The following is a 19,770-nucleotide window of genomic DNA, read 5'->3' as shown; positions in this document are numbered from 1 at the left end:
ATCCGTACTTTATTTTACATCTAATTGAAGTTTATTTTATTCTACATAAAAAAGTCGGTAATTTATTTTTGTCTAGTTTTCTAATCTTAAATAAATAAGAGAAAACCCCATCCTCTATTATTGCATTGCTCTACAATATACCCGTAGAATTTGCAAAAAGCAGAATCGTTAGTCGTTTCTTCCTGTGTTTCTCCCCATGACATTTTTCATTTTTAAATGTTAATGTTTCGTCAGGAAGACATCATCATTGGGGTCGTATCTATTCAATAAACTCACCAATTGACTTTTCCATTCGGTGCAGAGGCCAGATCATGTCGTTTCTTGAAATTTTCCAACCAACCATTGCTAGCTTTTAAATTATGGATTTGCGGTGACTTAGCAAACTATTCAGTCTTTAGTATGGGTGCGCTAAAACTGATGTTTCTATTTTTACACTGTCTAAACATTATTCATCTTCTTTCTCTCTCAATAGGACCAGGTCCTGTTCAATCCTGTACGGTTGGCCCTCTTCCCGGATCTTCCTGAGAAGCTGAACTCCAGTTCTCGTACCACCTCTTTGGTGGTCTGTCTACAGATCTGTGTGTGTTCGGTCTCTGAGTTTTAGCCCACTTTGCCCATCTGTCTTCTGGCATTCTTTCTACGAGAATCTTTTTCGTGCTCTAACCCATCTCACCACATCCTGTACGCTCAATTCTTCTCTTATGTCATCACTCCTTATTCGGTCCCTCAGGGTGACTCCCTTAATGGTTCGCAAGGTTTTCATCTCTGCGGTTCTCATTATTCTTTTTGTTGTTGATGTCTCGACTCTGGCTTATGAAGCATGGTTCTAAATTAGGGAAATCAGCAATTCCTTCAGGCTTTTACATAAAAGACTTTCTTCCGATCTTCAATAATTCAGATCCGTTTCATCATGTAATAGATAATGTCCTCTCATGTATTCCAAACTGAACTGCAACGTCTTTTCTCTTCATATCACTTTTTAAAGCTTAGAAGTAGAAAGCGTATATGAGTATAGTGTTTTAAATCCGTTTTAATTCACAGTGTGCAAAGAAATGCTCCAGGAACGAAGGCTGAAAGCTACTGATACATGCATACAAATAAGTTACTGTATTTAGGCTGAAGTCTATTGCTTATACTTAAAGCTATTTTGTGAAGACGTGTAAGCAATAGACAAGAACAGTGGTCTACAGGGAACCTTTTTTGTTTATACGTTGATTTAAAATCAATAATTGGCAGATGATTGAAGTTACAAAGGTCGTCGTTGTTACAGCTTTGAGTTACTGAGATGCGAAGCCCAAATTAAGTTTTGGAGGGTTCGTATTTTGAGTAAAAAAGGCAACATAACATTTTATGAATTTATAGAGATTATTACGTTATCAAGTTCGTACTGTACTATTACTCATTTTCAACTGAACTGTAGTAATTTATTCAGAATAAGGTGTAGTTAAAAAAATAAATAATAAATATTGTCAGTAAAGTCAGTGTTGACAAAACAAGAGTAGTATGAAAATATTAATATTTTTTTGTTATAATTTGTTTTGATTTTTGGTATATTTTCTATGAAAATCAGTTTGATTTAACATATAAAAATTGACGTTTCGACCCACTTAAAAGTTAAATGTTGAAGAAAAACTATTTACACTAATTGATAACATTGTTTATTGCTTATAAACAAAGTAAAGTAAATCTACTACGTAACATGATGGCCTACTTTTGTATGTTATGATCATTCAATATTACTGAATGAATTACATTCAACTTGGGTTCATTTTATTGACATTTTAGAAAGATTAATATTCAAGGATCACTAAGAGGAATTAGAAAATTACGACAATAAATAAATGCTTAAATTGTTGCGAGTTAAATAACTTAATCCATAACTTTGTAAAAACTATTTATTCGTATGAAATATTGATAAATAAAGTGGTTTCAATAATCTGACTACTATGCTCGTTAGAAAACAAGACTATTGAGAATATAGTATGCGTGTATATGATGTGTTAAATACTAATCCTATTGTATACAAAAGCTATAATTAATTATATTTATGGTCGTTAGAGTTATATCAATTCAAAAATAAGGGTAAGTTATTTGTTAAGTTAACGCAACTTCAAGTGTCTAAGGGACATATGGAATCGCCTAAGTAAGACGTTGGTTCCCATTAAAGGACGGTCAGTTTACAATAAATCTTAATGAATACAATGGTATCTAACAATTCTTCACAGTCGCATTAATATAAGATAAATGTTAATTAATTAAATATGCAGGTTTAAAGAATATTTTCTGTGCAATCTCCGGCTATGCACGGTTCTGCGCAGAATCGTCACCGTTCCAAGGACGATTTTTGATGGATTGGAAGGAACCTATTGTATAACTTAATGTATGGTTAACAGATTTTAAATGGTTCCTATCAGAAGTGGCGAGATAATTTGCGGTATTGCTAATATAATGAGAAATTATATTTTCTTTTCTATCGATGAAAGTATATGAATTCATTCATCAACTGATGTGAATATGTTAAATCTGACATCGCCATCATACAATTTAACATTTTTAATTGTGAACGTACTAAGAACGTGTTGTCAAACGAATGCTATTTGAGTTGTTAACAGATACTTGAAATATTTATCTTGATAAAAAAATTGAGTCAAATCGCGGAAAATTTTCTTGCAAAGCTTTACTATTACTTCCGATGTGGATTAAATCAATAGCATAGATCAACTTTCTTCTATTTACTTCTACTTTTTGCTGGTTTTCCGAATTCATCGTGGTCGTACTTCACTACAGGATGAATACTGCAAGATCGTCATGTGACATACCGTAATCGTGAAAGGCGATGACTCATGGATATATGCATATGAACCAGAAACAAACGTTGTTTCCGCTTGAAGCACTTCGAAGCAAATGGTCGCCTGTTTTTTCGAAATAAATGGACCTGTCGTCACCGTTCCATCATGGTAACTTAAAACGGTACACCAGAATTTGGTTACCAGAATTGTTCGAAACAATCAAGGACACCAAACGCAGAATCATTTCGTTCGAACAACGTTTTTCTACACCTGAAGGACCTCAATCGGAATGGAAAAAATGCTTCGACAATTGGTTCAAACTCATGCAAGTGTATTGATCTTAATAGAGAATATTTTGAAAAACAGTTAAGGTATATCCAATTATAGATATCTGTCTATTTCAAAACTTAAGTAGCAACCCCCGTATAATATATTTCAAGTCAATAATTTCCAACGTGCATAAAACAGTTTAGTATGTAATTTATAACAAAAAATGTATCGAAACCATTGAATTGGGAGATGTTTTGTTTCGTTTGTAATACCAACTTTTGTAATTCATCCAGTTACAACATGTTAATTTATTACGTTAATTTTGAAAATGAGTTTAGTATATACATGTTATTTATAGTCGTTCCCGTTTCTATTTGTTTTAACTTCCGTAATCGCAGAAGATTGAACTTTTATATAATTAGAAATATTGTTGGCATAATATCTGCAGAAATTAGTTTGAGTCCCATTCTTAAATGGTTTTCAATATATTCGTATCTTTCGTTTTATGCAATATTCGCTAAAATAATTATTTTCAAATGAGTTTGATGCGATTATTGTGATATAAATAAACGTTGCTTCTGACATATGGAACGGTCAATTTGTTAAAAAGTAGGTAGACAATAATTTCGTAAGCGTATATTGCTAATTTCACAATTATTGTTTATTCTACATCGTTATAAAAAAGAGAAAGTGACCTTTTAAATAAATACACAAACAAGTCAAAATTGTCCTCCCAATTAAAAAAAACATTTGAAAAAGTTAGAATTGTATATATGATTTAAGTCAATTTAATAAAAAATCGGTATTAATGTATATACGAGGGTGATTCAAATATAAACCCGAGTTTTTGAATAAAAAATTTAGTGTCGTAAAAGTGGATATTAGACTAGTCTGTTACGAAAAGGATGTACCAGTGGCTGTTTTGCAGCGCAACATTATTCGTTTTTTGGTCAAAGATAATATAAAATCTGCGGAAACTTGTCGAAAATTATTTACATCGGGGATGATTACCTCCCCAAGATTAGAACTGTTTGGTACCGATGAGAACATCTACGCTATAGAAACTCATTTGGGGAGACCTACGCAATACTGAACGCCACATGGGTGAAGAATAGGGCATCAGCATAGGTAGTTTTGAGCAAATAATTGATGAACGACTCGGTTTTCGCCAAATTTCAGCCGGCCCAGCAAAATCCCGCTTAGAGCAGTTTTTACAAGACCTACTCGACAGGTTCATGAAGATCGAGTTCGCCTGCAGACGTCCAGAATTTATCGGGACTCATTTCTTTGGAGAAGTGCACGTATTTCTCCTCCCTCGCTTACGTTTACCTACAATCTCTGAAGACGATTACTTGGTTATCGAAACGCAAGTCAGTCAGTGTAATTGTGTAGCGGTAGTGTAAATAGTGACTTCTGAATTGTAAGCAGAAATTTTATTAAATATTATCCACAGACGAGACTTGGGTACATAACTATATTTCGTACCGTGTTTTGGGACATAATTACAGTTGATTTTCTCGATGAATCTTGTCTACAGTTCGAAACGACGGGATATTTCAATCCGTAGCAGGTTAGGATTATAGTCCAGATTTGACGCTGTGCGATTATTATTTCTTTGGTCCATTGAAAGATGTAGTTGGCAGACAGGGAAAGCGTTTCCGAGGTAGAGTTTTTTGAAAGCTTCCGGACAGGTGACAAAAGTATGAAGAGTGTGATGAGGACTATCTAGAATAACTATAAAAAATTTCAACTCTGTAACTAAATACTAAAATTTTTTATAGTAAAATTCCGGTCTATATTTGAACCACCCTCGTATTTATGTGATAAGTTGAAGTAAGAACTAAAAAGTCTTTTTAATTGATTTAATTGGTGAGCATGAAAACTACGAGGATATATGGAAAAATTCTTAGCCTACTATAGAACCAAACAAAATTTCAATGTCAAAATATTTTATTACTCAACATATTCTTCTCTTAATTGGATACATTGATTACAGCGAACCTGCAACGTCTCTAGACCTTTCAAAAAAATGTTTCTTCTTGCTTTGCAAAGCAGACCTCCACAGCTTTTATCATCTTTTTTAAATTGACGAGAGAGATGATAGTCGGGCGAAGCCAAATCTGGTGAATAAGGGTGAATAATGAATCACGAATTTTTTCCATTGCAACATGATATTTGAGTGCAGGGGCGTTGTCCTGCAAAAACAAAACACCTTTGAATAGCTTTCCGCGTATTTTCTCTTTAATTTTTCCCGAAGAGTGGTCAGTAATCTCGAATAGTAATCTCCAGTTATTGTTCCACTCTTATCCAAAAAATCAATCATGATTGTTTCATGGTAATCCCAAAAAACTGAAGCAAGAACTTTTACATCAGATTTTTGGACACGAAACTTCTTATGTCTTGAAGAACCAGAGTATAGCCATTCCATCAATTGTTGCTTTGTCTTATCCATATTAACAATTCGGTTTAAGAAGTCTACATTCTTTTCAAATCGAGCACAGATCAAACGCGATGCTTCTACCCTTACTTGACTATATGGTGAACGCGTTCGTATGAAATATTCAGTGCTTCAGATATCCATTTTAGCACAATTCGACGGTCTGATAAAATCATAGCATGAACTGCATCGATATTTTCGGAGACTGCACAAAAACTGCTGGCCGTGCCGATCGGTCATCATCTTCAATGGAAAATTTACCTCTTTTGAAGTTTGCAGTCCAATTTTTCACGGTCGCATACGAAGGACGTTGATCACCAAGGGTATTAAGCATATCTTCGTAAATATGCTTACCTATTGAACCTTTTAAATACAGGTAATTGATGATGGTTCGATATTCCAATTTTTTGATTTTCACAGTTTTGGTTCTTTTTTCTTTTAATTTATTGATTAACTCTGGTTTGCTTTTTTGACATCAAACTTTACACTAACACTTCTATTAATTTATTGTTCGTTCCTATGGTAACGCAATATTTTATTTATGCGTGGAACTGGTCTAGGATAATTAGATATCAATATATCCTGGCATTTCTTGGAATTGAAATAATTTCAAAACATTTGAAGTTATAAAGTATTTGTTTAGTAGGCGAAAGAAATTAACTGACTGGAAGTAATAGCAATAAGAGGGTTCCTCACTCTAAATGTATACTCAGCATTTCAGAATAATCTAAAAATAGGATTCAATCTAGTATTTGATAGATATACTTTTCAAAATTGTGTATATTTATTTCTTCGTTGTAATTTCTGGTAGTCTGATAAAAATTCAAGAAATGTACCACCATCCACATTTTTATTCTGAATTATATTTTATTAAATCTAACAACAAAGTGTAAGATTTGCAAAAGTCTGGATGGAAGGTTAAGATTGGACCTTGCCGACTAAATCAAGCATAAGACCACTTATTACATTGCAAGACCGAAACCACATTTGCAAGACTAAGATTAACTCGGTGGTATTTACTCACTGCACTAATTTTCAATAATATATATAAGCGGTTTCTTATTGTGAACTTGGCAAGGAAACACCAAAGTGGACTAACTTTAATATATTTTCCGAGCTTACGAATACTTATGTATTCAATGTCTGGGAAATAACTAATTAAGAGTTTTGGTGGTTTTGAATAACATTCTTGTAAAAAGGTTTCAAAATTCAATATTCAAATTGACGTTGATAGAATTATATATAATTATTAAAGTTAGTCCACTTTGGTGTTTCATTGCCACGTTCCCAATAAGAAACCGCTCATAATATAGTTGGCAAAGACTTGGCCACACTCCATTTTTAATTAACATATATTCTGTTTTACATTGACCGTTTCTCTAAGCATTTTTCACAGAGTTGTATAAATTTTTCATACAAAGTTTATGTACCATCAACGTATTCCAGCTATAAATTTTAATAGGTTAAATTTTTTTACATACAATCTGCTTATACATTTCATGCATATGCTCACGTTTCATGGTTCTATAAACCTACACGTACGTAATATAAAACCAATTTAATTATGTATTATTATTTTTGCTTTAAATATCACGAAACGGTGGGCGTACGCCATATCTTTGTCAAGACTTATAATTTAGTCAGGTCAAAATAGATGTTTCATATAACAAAAATTACCACAGATCTGAATTTTGATAGAGAAACCTTAGACTTACGGTTGGAAATAAGCTTCCAGAAGTTCCCAGCGATTCCAAGTGTGATAAAAAAATTAAAGTTCAAAATTTGGGTGTTTTTGGAAATCTCTATAATAAACTGAGGGTTTTTTGAGAAAAACTATCCCTCTTCTCCTTATTGCTAAGAATTACTGTTTCTAAGATTTCGCGGCTCTAAACGTTGAAAAAGTTACATTATATACGTATGATAGGCAAAAATTTCCACTTCACCTGTGAGGTACTATTGATATTGGGGAGAATCTTATATATACTGTTTTAATTATTAATTATGTTGATTGTTGCTTTTAATATTTACTATAATTCTTTTTGGATATATTATTATGCTTCATAATCTCCAACTTCGACGTCAGTTATCATGTCTTCTTCTATTTTCCCTTTTTCTAGCTGAAAATGTTTAAATTGTTCGTATGAAGCTGAATGCATTGATATAAGAATTTTCTTCTACTGTATTTAATATTTGAACCGGCGAGCTACTTCGAAAGTTTATTACAAATGACACAAAATTAAAGCATTTTGTTTTAGGTGTTAACCGGTATATACTGCAAAAAAACCGTATTTCATTTCGATTGTTCAAAAAAAACATGTATAAGAATGTCTAGATCCGAGCATTTATTTTATTTATGGTTATGCAAGTGAGTTAGTCAGTTATAAGAGGCATGAATAACTATTATCATTTATATTAAATGTTTGACGTAGTATACGAGGTCTGGCTATTAAATAACGAGACTGCGCGCCTAGAGGGCGCCCTAGACGTACTTTTTTCTCATGCCGAAAACCATGTTTGACGAAAAACAACGTATGAATCTCGAATTTCTCGTTAAATTAAAAAAAACTCCTACTAAGTGCTATAAATTGTTGCAAGAGTCCTATGGAGACAATTTTCTAACTAGTGGGCGTGTTTTTGAATGGTGTAAGCGCTTTAGTGAGGGCCGAGAGCGCATTGAAGATGACCAGCGCCCTGGTCGCTCTCAGACTGTTTCAACTCGGAAACAATGACCACAATGAACCAAATTGTGCGTGCAGATCGTCGAATGATCATCCGGATGATTGCTGAGGCTGTAAACACCGATAAAGAAACGATTAGAAAAATTTTACATGACAAAAGTCTGTGCGAAGTTGGTGTAAAAAAATCTCACTCCTAACCAGAAGCTCTTGTGTCAACGGGTCTTCTCAGATTTACTTGAAAAGTTAGAAAGGTAAGAAGAAGATCTGATTTGAAAGGGACCCGATTTGGGTCGATGGAAGCGGCAAAGCAAAAAACGGCAGAGCTCCTGAAGGCTCTCACCAAAGAAGACTTCCAGCACTGCTTCGTTCAATGGAAAAAACGTATAGAAAGGTGTATGGCGATGGGAGGGGAGTATATTGAATGGGAGTTTTCGAATATAGAATAATTTTTATAATAAAACCCTTTTACGTAATCTGTCTCGTGGCAAACGCTTTCATATTATATATAATGTAACTTTTTCAACATATATCTCAGAAATACAAGAAACAGAAACAAAGCATGGAAACAATTTGGAGAAATATTAACGAATAACTATAAAGATAATAACAAAAGCTTTTGAAACAGACTCAGAACAATGGAAGGAAGAAAAAGAAAGGAAATAAGAAGAATAAGAGATACAAGAAGCAATATAAAACTAAACACGAAAAATATATTAGAGACACGGAAAGAATTTTTTGAAAAAAAGTGGAAACTTGGCGAGAAAAGAAGAATTCAAAGATGAAGGAAAATTAAACGACTATAAAAGGACAAAAGAGGAAACCTCGTAGGAGGAAGTGCAAGAAGTGATAAAGGAAATCACAATAGGATAGGAATGTGGATGAGACAACATAGAAGGGAAAGATAATCAATTAATAACACTACATATAAAAGGAGATGCCTTAATGTGCGAAAAACCAAAGCAAGATAAGATAAGGGAATATAATAATGAGGAAATGGAGGAGGCTCAAAGTACTTATAGAAAAAAGTAACAAACGAAATATAACATATACATTTTGGGGCTTAATAAAAAGGAAAATAGAACAGGGAGAAGAATTACATATGAAATTTAGAAATATAGAAAAAATTGGTATGGGATAATATGAAACAAATAACTGAGATAACATATATTAAAACATGAGAGGGAAAGTTTAAATAGATGAAGGAGATCGACGTAGTTTAGTATGGAGATGGGAGAAAAAAAGAAGATAGTCTTGGTCCTTTTCAGTTTATACTTATCGTAGATAAAATGATAAAAAATGAAATAGAAGAACTATAAATAGAACACCTGAGATAGTAGGATGGTAATAAATCAAAAAAGAGAACATGGGGAAGATTTAATAATGAAAGATCTACTTATCAGGGAGTCATTATTACAGAAAACGGAAAAATAGATATTGAGATAGAGAACGGAGTAATAAAATCAAATCAAATATACTATGTTCTCAATAAGACAATTTTCTGAAAAAATAGAGGAAGACATAAAAACAAAAGTATACAACTCGATAACTGTACCCACATTGATATATAGAAGTGAAACTTGAGTGATGAACAAAAAGAGTAGAATAGTAGCAGCGAAGATGAAGCAACTGAGGAAAATAGCAGGAAAAACGAGGATGGATAGAATAAGAAATGAGATAATTTTGGAAAAGCTTGAATAGGCACTAAGAGGAAACAAAATAGTTAAAGGATATTTAAACTAGGAAGGACACATAAAGAGAGGAACAGCACAAAGTCCAACAAGAAAAATGACAGAAGCAAAAAGATACAATAGAAGAAGGAAAGGAAGATCCAGAAATATTTGACTACAACAAGTAGCACAGGAAAGGAAAAGACAGGGGGAACTAATACAGCAGAATAAAGTAGAAAAGGATCGGAAATAGTGGAAAAGATGAAAACTAAAATCCCAATACTTTGACGCTCGAAAGGGCATAAAAATTGCAACAAAAAAGTTATCTCAGAAATGATGATTTTTAGCAAAGGAAGTGCCAATCACAAGAAAAATCTAAAAAAACTCAAAATTTTGACTATTGTTCTTTTTTAATTTTGGAATTGTCCAAAGTTCCGGGAACCTATTTATAAACCCACTTAAATCAACTCTATCGGAATTTTTGATATTTTATCAGTATTTTCAAAACTTACTTGACCGGTCTAATAATTATGATATGGCAGACGGCGTGACAAATCATATTAACAAACTAACAATCACGGATTTGGTTTACGATTATTATGTTTATATACATTCAACCAACCCTCTAGGATTACATACTAAACTCACTGTAGCCTGGTTGTCTTAATCACATGGGCTCAGATACCATTACTGGTATTTTTTCTTATATATATAAATATAATTGTTACAGTGAAAACCCGTTTTCAGTTGATTCTAGATTTCATACATCTAACGTTAAAACTAGTTTTTACTAGTCAAAACTAATGTTTACTAGAGCATTAGGCGTTCAACTAGGGCATACTAAAATATATTAGTTAAAAGTGTTTTTTTCTGGTTAAATAACAAATTGTCACTAGGGCAGAGCTTCCAAACCTTTTTTAAGCGAGCAGTAAAATTTACCCCGAATTGAAAATCCATAATGCAAGTGCCATTTTTTTTTCAATAACCCCTGTCAAATTAAGAGTCTTTGATTTGATTATGAAAGTAATGGTATATTTTATCAGAAAGTCTGGAAAAATCTATTATATATAAGTATGATTGACATATCCATATCTTTATTATCGGCATTGTTTTCTTTTATTTAATTCAAAAGTATTAGAGCTAAGTCAGTGCTGATTTGTTACCAGCAAAATCCAGGTTGTGGTATGAACTCGAATAGCAACTCGGAGATCTCAAAAAAGTTAAAACAGTTAGTGGCTATATTCTCTAGTTTATTTTGTAAAAATCTTCCACGTTATGGAGTCGGTTCTCAATGTTAAAGACTGGCTATAAAAGAAATTGCTAGCAACACAAAATATCGAAAAACTATATATTTTTTTGAAGCGTTAGTCTGTGAGCTGTACACCAAAATATGCGGAAGATAATGTCAAGAAATTCTACCATAACTAATGAGGCATGTACATTCGAGTCATATGCAGATGTACGGCTTAAAAATATGAACAGCAGATTATTTATTGCATACCGAAATTGTAGGTGTTACGGCCGCCCGCTGTCCCGAAGCTCATCGAAAAAAAACCGAAACTGAAAAATCCCGATGAATATACCGAACATGGGCTAAGGCGTTTTTCGGCAACCATGTTGGTGGAAAGCGGCCCTGATTTGGTCACTATGAAGAGATACGGCGAATTACTTTCAATCAACGTAGCAGGATACATAGGAGAATCCATGCAAAGAAAAATAGAAGCACTCCAAACATTGTTTTACCCTTTCCATTTGCAAAATACAAGCTCTGCGATATTTCATCAGGAAAACCAAAACATCTTCGAACCGTCTCTTCAACGTTTCTAGTTCTAAAGAAGGAAATACCGAAGGGACTAACTTCTGCAATAATATAAATTGTACAATAAATATTAATATCAATATCAACGGTTCCTAAATATACTAATTATATTGTTGTTTTTAGAAAAGTATAAATAAATAATTTCTTTTTATTAATTTCTGTGCGCTGTATTGCAAATGTCACTTTTACGGATTTTTAAAAACAGATGTAGACAAGCGATTTCAGAAAAGTGTAATAAAAACAACTTTGAACTAACTACGTTTCCATTAGTCTGAATTCCCAGACTATATTCAGATACTGTTGGATTTACTTACATTGTTCAACTCAGCCCACAGAAAAAAATCTAAAATATATTCTACTGCACAGTAATAGTGTACAAGAACACCATCTTGTTGGAAAGTTATTTCCAAGTTACCAAATTCATCTAGATCATCTTCCAGAATTTAAAGAAAAAAATTACTGGAATACGAGTGTATTTCAAGAAGTTTTCAACGTTTAATTGAACAATATATGAAACACCTTTAAACTTTTCTGTTGAGTCGTTAGTTGATACCATGTCCTGGATTTTAGATTGTTTAAACTTCTCATTGGTCCGCTTCCAGAATACGTAGTCTCCTCCCAATTCCCAAGGTGTTAATGCTACTCCTTTTCATGAAATGGACAGAACATTCCTCAGACGACAATTAATCCTTAATGTCCTTTCTAATCATCACGAGAAGCTCGTCAGACTTCTTAGCTGATACGGTTATGAATCGTTTGAATTGTCTTAGTCCTGTAGTGTTTCTCCATCCGATTCTAAAGCCATCGACTCAGTTCGTTAGTGATGTGGTATCTCATAAGGCTCTGGACCACAGTATGGTATCGTAACCCTTTTTTGCAAGTCTGTCATCTACTCTTTCATTGCCTGGTAGCTGCATTAGGGTTACTTGTTACTTCTAGAGATTGTTTGCACTTCCATGATATTTTGGACGTACACATAGTTTTCAGGGCCTTGGCTTCTTGGCTAACTCTTTATGAAAAATAATGAGTGATTTTTCTATTGAAAGCTTACAATTTGGTCCAAAATGCACAAGTCTTCTCCTTGGACTAGCTTCGCACTATCTGTATACTAGAAATTCTTTCGAGTTCGTGGAAGATCTTTATTGTCCCATGTTTGGCGGTTAATGATTACCACTTCGATCGTCACCTCTTTCTAGCTCCATTAATAATAGAATTCATTTTCCTTTCTATAATTTGTCTGTTCGTATTAGCCCCTGGGTGCCATTAAACACCTCTTTGTTCAATATAAATTAAAAGGGAGACAGGTTTAGCAGCGCCCAAGCAAATTAGCCATTGAATTTAGTTTAGTTGTTTCTGAGCTATTGATTGTTCAGTTTTCGACAATCAAACAAGCGGTACTGGTATGCACAGTACACTATCTTAGACTTAGGCTCCAGGTCTTGCAAATGAGATGGCGACAAGTCTATATAGCCGCAGTGGCTTTTCAGATTATTTTATCTACATGATTGATGATTAAGTATTAAATAAACAAACAATTTGCGTTCCATTTATAAATTTGTTGCAGACGTCGTCATTTGAAGTTCATCTACCCTGTAAAATGTAAAATTGAAAGTAATGAAGTTATGACTTACTTTATGATCATGGTTTCCAAATAATATCTGAGAACGTGTATCTAGTAGTACATTTTTTTATATTACATCGTTTTATCTCGAATTTCGGTAGTAGAATTGAGGTCATTGTAGTAAAAACTCGTTTGTCGCTTCTTATCTAACTAGGTTAGCATGTTTATCTATTTTTTTTTCATTACAAAGAACAAGCATAATGTAAAAAATGTTAATTCCGCTTTTGATTAAAATTAATACACGTTTCATGTTAGACGAAGAGCTCTACATATCACTTTGTAAACTAACAAGACACGCCGATATTATAAAATTACCGTAATTAATTGTAGTCGATTTTTGGCAAATTTTTTCATTTGTAGTTTTCCTTTTGTTAATGTTTTTCTCCAGATAATTTCGTGAAGAAAACAGCCATTAGAAATGATTATTGCTTAGAATGCTGCAGTAACAGAATAAAATCTGCGGATAGAAAATCTTGATTTGAAACATTGATAAAATTTGTCAAACTAGTAATGAAATTAGTCGTCAAATTATAGGGATAAAAAACATTTGATTTCAAGCGTAACTTGGACAAAATAAAAGTTGAAACAACCATGTTTATCGATAGGTTTTGAGGCACCAACAGGTGATTGCAGTCCTTTCTGCAATGTATCGAATATCATTGTAATAGCGCTTCCTATTGTTACGAACTCGTCCACTACATGGACTGTGAAGCCGGTTCTGTTCGGTTATGTTGGAAGAGTATCAAGTTTGGCGATTGCGCCGGTTTGCGTAAACCATCTAATAATAAAACATTTTTTGTTATTTACCATTAATAACAAAATATTAATATTTTACATAGGAAGGTAAATAAAAGATTTGTGTTAGATCGATTGAGCACTATAATGTTTCCCCTTCACTGTTACTCGAAAGGCAGTTGTTAATATATATTTTTAAATGCATTACAATATAACAGATTATTGAAAATATCAAAGTATTTACTAAAGAGGGACACACAATATTATTTTTCTAGATGTTTTGTTTACTTTCTAGTTTTATTCGATAAATTATTTTTGGTATAATTTCGTGCTTGTTCAATAGCGAAAAGTCAGTATATAATTCAATGTCATAGTGAACGGCTCGAAATAGTAAAAAGTAACAGGTTAATTTAAATAAATTCTATGAGTAGTTAATAGTTAATTATAATAAATAGTGAAAAAGTGTAAATGTGTAGACCCCACTGTTTGAGATAGTTTAAATAAATAAGAAAATCATTGCACTATCATAGTCGGAACGAACGTATTCCAATTTTAAACAGTCAAAAAGCTTAAATGCAATCATGGTTACGTGAAAAGGAAAGTGGATATAATGCTTAATCCTTTATAACTCATTTGGACAGACAATGAGTTTCGTGGCGCACCACATTGAAACAAAACAAAATTGCAGACATGGAGTGTTTGCTACATATTGCAGTAGACATAGTTATCCCATTAGCATGGAAGAATGCTACAAATCACGTTCTAAAAGAGGAAACCATCATGTAGGAATTAGATTTTCTTGAGGATACGGTTTTTGAATGTTATTTATGTTGGGGCCGATAATAGTGATGACATGTTGATATTAAAAAAAGGGGGTTCTTTGAATCATAACTGTGTACAATTTGAATATCAAACATAGCACAGATGTATTGAATAGACATAATAAATATTTCACATATTGGAATGTTTACATGATCGATAATGTTGCCAACTGAATTCGTTTTTGGTTTGTTGCACTACAGTCTATTGGGACGACTTTAGAAGATGGTAACAGTGAGTGCAAAATTAGAATCGGTACATCAAACCTGAAAATGACACAAAACTCTGTTTCATGATAAATATCATCTGCAAAAAATGGAAAACATTGTGGTGATCACGATGAGGGTAACCAAAACTCACCCCAATTGAGAATGAAAAACATTTATTAATTACAATTGTTCGACATTTTATGACGATATATCTGTATGCTTGTAATTGAAAATTGTTTTGTTGTCATAGTTTATGCGATTGATACGAGGATGTACTGATTTCTAGTTAGCGTAGACCAGTTCCATGCATAAGCAAAATATTGCGTTACCATAGCGACAAACAATAACTTATTAGAAGTGTAAGTGTAAAGTTTGACGTCAAAAAAGTGAACCAGAGTTACGCAATAAATTAAAAGAAAAAAGATGTCCTCCGAAATTGTGAAAATCTAAGAATTGGAGTATCGAGCCATCATCAAGTACCTGTATTTAAAAGGGTTAAGAGATTAGCAGATTTACGAAGATATCCTTAATACTCTTCGTGATCAATGTCCTTCGTATGCGACCGTGAAAAATTCAAAAGAGGTAAATTTTCCAGGCCAGTTTCCGTGTCAGTCCCCGTAAATATTGATGCAGTTCATGACATGATTTTATTGGGCTAAAATGGATATCTGAAGCACTGAATATTTCATACGAACGCGATCATCATATAGTTCACGACAATTTGGACATGAAAAAAATTTCTGTAGAATGGATCCCCAAATATTTGAATGTTGACCAAAAGCGTGCAAGTGTAGAAGCATCGCATTCGATCTGTGCTCGATTTGAAAACGATGTAGACTTCTTAAACCGATTTGTTACTATGGATGAGACTTGGGTACATTTCTACGATCTAGAAACAAAGCAACAATCAATGGAATGGCGACACTCTGGTTCTCCAAGACCCAAGAAGTTTCGTATCCAAAAATCTGCTGGAAAAGTTCTTGCTTCAGTTTCTTGGGATTGCCATAGAATAATCATGATTGATTTTTTGGATAAGGGTAGAACAATAACTGGAGATTACTATTCGACATTACTGACCACTCTACGGGAAAAAATTAAAGAGAAAAGACGCGGAAAGCTATTCAAAGGTGTTTTGTTTTTGCAGGACAACGCTCCTGCACACAAATTTCATGTTGCCATGTAAAAAATTCGTGATTTAGGTGATTTAGGGTTTGAAATATTTTTTTGAAAGGTCTATAGACGTTGCAGGTTCGCTGTAATTAATGTATTCAATTAAGAGAAGAATATGTTGAGTAATAAAATATTTTGACATTGAAATTTTCTTTGGTTCTATGTAAGCTAAGAATTTTTCCTAGGATTCTTTGAAATTAAGTATTTACAATATAGAAATGTTTTGATCCTTAGGGAGTTCTTATTGATGCTAGGGATTATCTTTTAAAGTTAGATAACATTGATTTGAATGATTTACGATTTAAGTTTGGTATCATTTTCTGTTTTGTCTTGAAGTTTTGTCGTGTGAGAATATGGAAGAAACGACGTGCGAAGTATTCTTTAGCGTGACGTAACAAATAAATTTCAGATAATGAATGAAGTTATGGTATGTAATGGATGTAAGTTTTTAAAGTCGTAAGTTGTCTTTATCTTGTTTAGGACAATGATATTGATAAAGGCAGGATTACTACTCTTCATGGATTAAGTCACGATAGAAAAAAAAAGGATCATCCAATCTTGAAATTACAAGATATTCTAAATCACACTAGTTTTTCGGAATCTCGAAGTGGCTAATATAAACCAAAGTTTTTGTATTGATGATATTTTTTGTTCGGTTGTGTTCGGTCCGGAAAGTTTGTTGATAACTCGAATTCTAGTATAGTGTATTTGCCCCAAAAAAGTGGAAATTCTGGAGTATACTTCCATGATCTGACATTTATTTTATGCTTGACAGTGTGTAATAATCCTTCATTGAGATAATCACTCGATTTTAGAAGTCAAAATAATTTAAAAATTTAGACATATATTCAGAAGAATAATTAAAAAATGTATGTTGAGCTTCACGGAATGACAAGAGTTTCAGAAATAACTAGTAATAGATAATTGTTAATGAAAGTAAAAAACATAATATTTTCTAACTACTAACGTTGTACTAAAGTGTAAGTGGACGTTAAGGTGTTTAAAATACGATTATTCGAGTACGTAAAGTCTTTGCCAGCTATATTATGAGCGGTTTCTTATTAGGAACTTGGCAATGAAACATCAAAGTGGATTAACTTTAATTTATTTTCCGAGCTTTCGAATACTTATGTAATCATCGTTTGGGGAATAATTAATTAAGATTTTCGGTGGTTTCGGACAGTATTAATACTCGTATAAATTTTCAAAATCATAGAATTCAAAATTCAATATTCAATTTGACGTCTTCTTGCAATTGGGAGCCATTAGGGATGTTAATATCGACACAAAGGTTGTTAACTATAAATATTGTCATTATATACTATTTAAAAAACATTATATTATTTTTTTAATAAATATTAAATATTTAACCAATGAATATGGTTCTATAAATGTAACATAAAATGTTACAATTATTTTTTTCATATTTTCGTATTTGTATAGGTCCATTTTAAAAAAAAATTTGACAAAATTATTAAAAAACCTATCCTTTGGAACAATCCAGATATAAAAGTAGTTTTTAAATAGTTGCCATAATGCCGTTGACTGAAAAATAATTTGATACAGTGCAGATTTTTTTAAACGTTTTTTTTTCTCTGCACCGATGTTAAAAATCGATATCGTACATTATACAAAACAAAACAAAACAAACCAATAAAACAAAATGTCAATAATCAAATAAAAATCGAATTATTAAGAAGAATATACATATTGTACGAAGACATAGTCTAAAATTAAAAAAATGCTCTTTCGAAGAAAAAGGATTTTTTAAGTTTATGAAAATCAACTTACCCCAAATCTTAACACATAAAACGAAACTCCAGCGAGATTGAGAATGAAGTAGGAAACAGGACACTCGTTTTCTCGGTCGCAAGGACGATTACAAGAATCTATGCCACTGGGTAGGTTACTATTGACTTTTCGCCGCCTCTTTTAGATCGAATACTAGCGATGCGGCAAGCGACGATTCTCGGATTTTGGTATTTTTCGATTCGAGTGAGTGGAATCGGGTGGCAGGAGTTACGGAACCGCTCGATAATAGCGAAGAGACGCGCGCCAACCAGGAAATGTACACACGACTTTATCTAGGCCCGTATTTGGGCGATTAGAACAAAGTGCAATAATTCGTCTCTATTCGAAATTTAAAATTTATATAAACTCGTGGCCATAAATAACGGACCACTCTTTATTTCAATATCAAAACCCAAAATGTTAATCTTTTGGGCTTCCTTTTTTTTCTATCACAAAAAGTTGAAATATCTTAAATGTTAGCGATAAAATGTTAAGTTAAAATCGAGACTATTAAACAAAAAATGAATAGAGTTAGACAATTAAGTGAATGCCAAGCTGAAAGGATAGCCGAGTTAGATGGACATGGACAAAGTTATCGTGAAGTGGTAAATCTGTCGCGTACACCACACAACCATTGGCAGATTGTTGCAAAGATTTCGAGAGACCGGTTCACATTCTAGGAGGCCTGGACAAGGACGTCCTTCAGTTTTAACTCCTCGAGATGACCGTTTTTGCAATTAAATTCATTAAGAAATCGGTCAATGACAAGTGTCGAGCTCAACAGCCTTTTACGAGAAGTCCGAAATGTGAATATCTCTGATAGATCAATAAGACACCTTCAGAATGCTAGACTAAGATTTGTTAGGCAACATTTAGATTGGAATTTAGAAAATCAGTCTAAAAAGTCCAGATGGACGTAATTAAATTCGATGACGGCGATGGAAAAGATTTGCGCAGTCTTATATCATTCCCAGGAAGCAGTTCCCAGAAGGGTCTATCATGTTTTGGGGAGGAATTTGTTTTGATGCCCGCACAGAATTAGTGTCTCTTCCTAGACCCGCCCTTGACGCAGCAAGATACATAACTGACATTATTGAAAATTATGTCGTTCCGATTGGGACATTTATTGATGATGATTTTCGTTCAATGCATGATAATGCTAGACCACACGTTACGGTAGATGTTCTGAATTACCTGAACGAAGTAGGAATTAATACCCTGGACTGGCCACCAAGAAATCCAGGTATGAATCCTATCGAGGATCTCTGGGACATTTTAAAACACCGCATTCGTCGTCGAAATCCATCTCCTCAAAATTTAAATGAGCTTAAGCAAGCGGCATTGGAGGAATGGGAGAACATACCTCAAGAAGTGATACAGTGATACAATTTTAAAAAAGGAACATTATTGTTGAGAATGCAATTTACTGAATTTGGTTTTATTGTAATGTTTTTATTTTTTTACTTATTAAAAATTACTCAAAATTACAACACATTTCTTATTATTGCGTCAATATGATTAAAAAGAAGTTAAACAATAGCAATATTAATTTAAATTTATTAAACAAAAATATATTTTCAATAATCGGGGTGGTGCGTTATTTTGAACCACGAGTGTATTTATTAGAATTTAAATCACTTTTAATTCTGATAAAGAATATTATCACGTAGTAACTTAACTCAAAATGATTTTGTAAAAATTATATTAGAATCGATGTTCAATAATATAATAATGCTAATTTTTGCGAAAAAGTTTTTTACTGTCA

General features: G+C 32.9%; 1 protein-coding gene and 2 long non-coding RNA genes across 3 annotated transcripts in view; 1 reads left to right on the top strand and 2 right to left on the bottom strand.

Moving 5' to 3' along the window:
- Positions 1–18,214, bottom strand: part of LOC130441401 (uncharacterized) — a 38,014-nt gene extending 19,800 nt beyond the window's left edge. Inside the window, exon 1 of the long non-coding RNA XR_008909607.1 lies at positions 18,006–18,214. This is a non-coding gene — a long non-coding RNA (uncharacterized LOC130441401). The remainder of the gene's footprint in view (positions 1–18,005) is intronic.
- The window catches only part of LOC130441391 (rap1 GTPase-activating protein 1), a 990,184-nt gene that overhangs the window by 63,284 nt on the left and 907,130 nt on the right, over positions 1–19,770 (top strand). The gene's annotated exons all lie outside the window — the stretch shown is intronic.
- The window catches only part of LOC130441403 (uncharacterized), a 246,175-nt gene that overhangs the window by 178,495 nt on the left and 47,910 nt on the right, over positions 1–19,770 (bottom strand). The window lies entirely within an intron of this gene.

Source organism: Diorhabda sublineata, chromosome 3 (assembly GCF_026230105.1).
Source record: "Diorhabda sublineata isolate icDioSubl1.1 chromosome 3, icDioSubl1.1, whole genome shotgun sequence".
In the NCBI taxonomy this organism is placed as follows: domain Eukaryota; kingdom Metazoa; phylum Arthropoda; class Insecta; order Coleoptera; family Chrysomelidae; genus Diorhabda; species Diorhabda sublineata.
Note: the sequence above shows the minus strand (reverse complement) of the source record. Positions and strands in the feature narration are given on the sequence as shown.